Raw genomic sequence first — 6,176 nt, forward strand, 5'->3', positions numbered from 1 at the left:
AAGTCCTATATTCTACAGACTAGACATCTCCTATGCATGAGTAATTGGCAAGTCAAAGTTAGCAGGCTGAAAAGAACTCCTGATCTTCCTCCTTATTAATCCTGTCCACATTTTAGTGAAAATTAAATTAATTGAGCAACATTTCCCTAAACCTTCTTATTTCCAGTAACTACATTATCTCCATATCCTCAGTTTCAAATGTTCAATTCTCCGTTAGCTATGTTGTTGCTCTCTTTTTCCTTCTAGTGACAAGACTTGTATGACATAAAACTCATGAAACAAAGAAAACTTTATTGTAGCCCACAGCGCATCTTCATTTTCTTGCAAATGAAGCCAGTAGCTCTGGCCAAGTAGCTTCGTATTACCTTGATTCCTGCTTCCTTTATTTTTGTCACTGTTCATATTCAAACAAGTGGTTAATCATGTTGGCTCTATTTTCAAAATGTGCCCAGAATCAGGAAAATTTTAGTTACATCTCCTGCTACTATCATGAGTAAAGCTATAAAGTGTCTTAACTGCATTGTTGTAATATCCTCTTAGTCTTCATTCTAATATTATTCCTTCCTATCCTAGCCCTCATTCTATAAACAACACAGTAATTAAAATGATCCTGCTGAGCCTAAAGTAACTTATGACCCTCTGCACTTCATCTTCCAGTGGATTCTGTCACATACACTTGTAAGAACCTATGTGACTGCAAGTTCTTCTTGTTATTGACTCTTTATCTCCATCTTCTACTATTCTCTTTCTTCACGTATTTTCCTCCAGCAACGCTGAACTATTTGCTGTTTTATGGACATATGTAAATACCTGTTTTAGAGGTTTTGAACCTGCCATATATCTTCCTGGAATACCATTTTCCTAGATACCCACAATGATTCTTGCTTCATCTAACTCCACTTTGCTCAAATGTCATCTCATCAAGAAGCATTTTCTAACCATCTCCCTTTAAAATATCAGCTCTTCTCTTTTTTCCCATACCTACATTTTATACTCTCTTATTCTCCATGTCATCTGATACATTAGATGCTTTACTCGTTTGTTTATTTTTGTTTCTACCCCAACCTCAGAATATAACCCTCCTTGGAGGAAGAAGTTTTTGTTGTTGTTGTTGTTTTTTCTCTTCATTTAGAATAATACCTCATATATAAAAGGTTCTCAGTATATCAAATTTATAAATAACATAAGTATAAATATTTGATAAGAGAAACAGAAAGCTATATAACAACATTTCAAATTGAGTTTTAAAGCAGCACGGGAGAAATCCTTGTCCCTTAGGTTTATCCCTTGATTCATCCGTTTTCCCTCAAAAAAGGATGAACTTCTTTATGCTTCATAATCCTAAACTGTGTTCATAGAAAAAACAAAATTTCTCCCAAAAACATTATTAATGAATAGTGAGTTTGCAAATAATACAAAATAATATATTATCTCCTTCACCTTCAGGCCCTTACCAGGTTAGCTTTAGGTTTCATTAAAAAAGATATTTGTTATTAACAAGCACAATGAGTACAGATGTTTGCTAAAAAGCTTTACTTCCATTATCATATAAATCCATAAATCCAAGTAACAGTCACTTAATCAAGGATTTATTAGACATTGTTTTTGAAGATGCTTTGGTAGATAAGGATAATATAAATTACATGTTTTATAATACTTAGTTTATTTAGTACATTGATATTTTAATGAACTCAAATAAAAGGAATATATAACTTATGTTATATATTAGCATATATATGTTATATGTTTACTTCTGATTAAAATTTTGGCTACTTTAGAATATATAAGCTAAAGTATTATTTTATATTGTTTCATTTTTTATTGTTATTTTTCTGGTTAAAATATATTATATGACTTAAATTTGTTCAGAATGGTCCCTTTGACTTTCATGGCTTCATTTCTTCTTAAAATTTTTAACTTTTAAACTTTCCCCTGAACTTTCACTATTGCTGAGTAACAAGAATCAAATTGAAAAAAAAACTCTGTGGGGGTGCCTGGGTGGCTTAGTGGGTTAAAGCCCCTGCCTTCGGCCCAGGTCATGATCCCAGGGTCCTGGGTTTGAGGCCCACATCAGTCTCTCTGCTCAGCAGGGAGTCTGCATCCACACCCCCCCCCCCGCCCCGCCTGCCTCTCTGCCTACTTGTGATCTCTGCTTGTCAAATAAATAACAAAATCTTAAAAAACAAAAACAAAAACAACTCTTTGTATTTAAGTCTATTTATCTACACATACATACATATATAATCACATACATAATTATAAGTGCTACATGTCAACATTAGATGTGAGCTTTTTGAACTAAGATGGAAGATGTATGCTCCTTTTAAGAAGGAATATATATAACTTATTGTTATACTATTGATTTGAGATTCATTTTATCCTTTTCATTAGTATTTACTTAGATTCTTTATGGTTCCAAGTTCTTGCTTTGTTCAATTAATCCTTATATGAATTTACAACTAATTTTCTAAAAGATACAGAAATGTATTTAAAGATAAGAAACTTCTATTTATTATAATCTCTATGTCTTCAAAGTAGTGGAAATAAGGGAAGGATCCTGTATACTAATGAGGACATGAAAAGACAATTTAATAAAATTAAGATAGACATCTTTGTGTAGTAATAATTCTGTGACCTATCCTTTCTAAAAAAGAGTCATAACACTATCTCTAATTTCCAATATTCTTGCTTTCTAAATCATTAATTGTGTTTAATTTTTTCTCTTTCCAGGTTTTTTTTTTTTTCACTAATAACTAGAAAAATAAATGGCCAAAAGCCTGACATCATAATAGTTATAATTATAGCCAATTACTTTGGTGAGATAATGAATATTAAGATAGCTGAAATAAAGTAAAATAATCCAGTCACAATTTTTTATGTGATATCTTTGTTGAAATAAATAGCAACCATTTCTCTCAATAGAATTCATTTCACTATATGTGGAGTTATATATGAATATATTTATATGCATCTATGCATGCATGTGTCTTATAATTTTCTTCATTTTTACTTAGCTTATTCTTTCAGGTTTGCTATGGAAAGTCCCTCCTTCTGTTTACTTTGGATAATTGGTGGTGATACTGGTTAATCCATCAGAAATGGAGCATCACAAAAATAATATTTCTATAGTGTAATCCTTCTGAAACTGACCCATCAACAAGAGCAACTTAAATTCATTTCAGAAGCAAATGTCACCTCCGTTTACATTCAATATACTGAACAGATAAAAAAAAAGCCCTTCCAGTTGGGTTGATGCTGAGGCATGCTAAAGTTTGAGAAATAATACTTTATGTAACACAAAAAAAGTGCTCATCCAGAGAACCTGTTTCCTCCTTCTATAGCTCTGTCCTCCCCTAAGGTACCAACCTCATCTATATAGTAAAAGCATTCCAGCCCTTATGACTAGGAAAGCAAAAGTAGACATCAAACCACCTCCTTGCATTGAAGACGCACAGAAGTTGTAACTTCCAATTCTATCCAATTCCTATTGTAATAACTTAGTCATAAATCCTCAACTGGTGAAAAATAAGTTAGAAAACAGGTCAAATGGGTAATGTGTGCCAGTGTTAGAAGTTTCAGGAAATTCTATAACCACAACAAAGAATGGGAGAATAGCAATACTTGTCACAGTAAGTTACAATAAATTCTTCTGTTTTTATTTTTATTTTGTATTTTTTAACATTTTATTTATTTGAGAGAGAGAGCACAAGCAAGGGGAAGGGCAGAGGAAGAGGGAGAATCAGACTCCCCACTTAGCAGATTTTCCTGGGCAATTTGTGTTACTTACCTACTTCTGGACTCTTCAGTGAGAGAGAAGGAGAAAAGATCTCTCATGGCTGAGCCACTAAATTTTTCTTTCATTTTGAAAGCAACTTAGGCTGTTCTTGAAATAATGCACTGGTTCAAGAAAAAGAAATGAATATAAATGGCCAGAAAAATAAAAAAAAATTTAAAAAGTACTCTGAATAAATACACTTTAGATTCAGTTATCAGGATTGACTTTAAGAAGGATACCACAGAATTGGACCACCAGAACGTAACCGCCTCTTCTGCAATCATAAAATTACCTGTCTATTGAAAAATTGTTACTACAACTTCTAGTTTCAGATCCATGAGCAGGTGCTATAATCAGGAAGTATTCATGGTCAAGAAGCTTTTACTATCAAAAAGTTTGTACTGAAAAATCAAATATCTTCATGTTGGACTTACTAGCAGAAACTTACTAATTAGCAGGGTGTAGCCTCTTTAACATTGCAGGGAGTTTGGGAAGAATATTGAGCACTGATAAACTCAATCTCTTGTAGAGGGTGTGTGTGTGTTGCTTTTACAACAGTTTTTTAGACCTTTCCTTAGAAAGGTCACTAAACTCTACAAAACTTAGAGATAACAAGTTTGCTTAAAGTAACAATGTTAACAGTGGAGTAGGTGATTATTGCATATGAATAATTAAGATGAGTGACTGAAATAATCAACAGGAGGGAGGAAATGTGAATACTGTTAGAAGGTATCTGTACTATACACAAAATAGTATGCATTATTTGAAGATGAATTTAGGTTCGTTAAAAGTGTGTATTAGAGAATCTTAATATCTAAAATAAATGCCCAATACCACTTTTATCAACATGAGAGAACATAATCTGCTTTATTTCAATTATTTTAAATGTATTAAGACTTGTTTTATGGCTCAGTGTACAGTATATCTCGCTGACCACTCTTCCTTCACAAAGAATTATATTCTACAATTGTTGTTTGTTCTGGTCTCTACTAATTAATTTGAATTAGTTGTCAGTCTTCTTGAAATTTTCTATGTATTTACTCAGTTCTATTTCGTCTATGAAATAGTGAACTCTCCTGTCCTTGTATTTCTGACTCTGTTCTTTCAGTTGCTAGTTTATATTTCATATATGATTTTAAGTTTTGATATTATGTTCATCTATATTTAGGTTTATAACATCTATTTTTGCTCTTGCTGACTTGATTTTACTATGGTGATTACTATGAAACACCTTTCTAATCTCTGGCAATATTGCAAACACTGAAGGCTACTGTGTCTGCTATTAATATAATTGTCCAGATTTCTTATGATTTGTATTTTCATAGAAATCTCCTTTTCAATATTTTTACTTTTAATTTACATATATATTATTTTAAATGTTTATCTCTTCTTAATTATCTTTTAAAATTTAATTGAAGGATTTAGTCCATCTATATTTAACATCATTTTTATATAATTGGAATTAAGTGTTCTACTTTGCTGTGTTTTCTCTTTGTATCAGTTTTGTTTTTCCTTTATTTACTTTGACTGTTAATTTTATGTGTCCGCTGGACCATGGGATGCTCAGATATTTGGTCAAACATTATTCTGGCTGTTTCTGGGAGGAAGTTTTTGGATGAGATTAAAATTTAAATGGGCAGGTGACATTCAGTAGCCATCCCGGGCGACGGACCTTCCAGCTTGGAACCATGGCCCAGTTTGTTCGTAACCTGGCGGAGAAGGCCCCGGCGCTGGTGAACACTGCTGTGACTTACTCAAAGCCTCGATTGGCTACATTTTGGCACTATGCCAAAGTTGAGCTGGTTCCTCCAACCCCTGCTGAGATCCCTACAGCTATTCAAGCTTGAAAAAAATAGTCAAGAGTGCTCAAACAGGTAGCTTCAAACAGCTCACAGTTAAGGAAGCTCTGCTGAATGGTTTGGTGGCCACCGAGTTGTGGATATGGTTTTATGTTCGCGAGAACATAGGCAAGCGTGGCATCATTGGCTATAATGTTTGAAGACCAATCTTTAACATCTGTTTATATGTGGCTTATTATGTGAGGGTTCTTGGACCATGTGTGATCAGACTGGTACTTGAATAAAAGAAGATAATGTGTCAAAAAAAATAATTTAAATGGGCAAAGCAGATCGTTCTGCGCAGTGTGCAGGGGCCTCATCCCATCATGTGGAGCCCTGAATAGAACAAAAAGTTGAACTTCCCCCCAAAAAACTTTATTCCACTAAGTAAAATGAGGTGGTTTTTTTTTTTTTTTTTTCTTAACATATGTTATTTGTTTCAAGGGTACAGGTCTGTGATTTTTTTTTTTTTTTCCTGCCTTTGGACTCAGAATGATACATGTGTTCTATAGGTACAGGTTTTAGACAGAAGCCCCAACTTTGGTTTTCTTCTGGGTCTCCAG

At 33.3% G+C, this 6,176-nt stretch overlaps 1 pseudogene; it reads left to right on the forward strand.

Moving 5' to 3' along the window:
* The first annotated feature begins 5,414 nt into the window (after positions 1-5,414).
* On the forward strand, positions 5,415-5,876 carry LOC131819160 (ATP synthase subunit g, mitochondrial-like; annotated as a pseudogene).
* Positions 5,877-6,176: the final 300 nt, after the last annotated feature.

This window comes from Mustela lutreola, chromosome 1, assembly GCF_030435805.1.
Source record: "Mustela lutreola isolate mMusLut2 chromosome 1, mMusLut2.pri, whole genome shotgun sequence".
Taxonomy (NCBI): Eukaryota; Metazoa; Chordata; class Mammalia; order Carnivora; family Mustelidae; genus Mustela; species Mustela lutreola.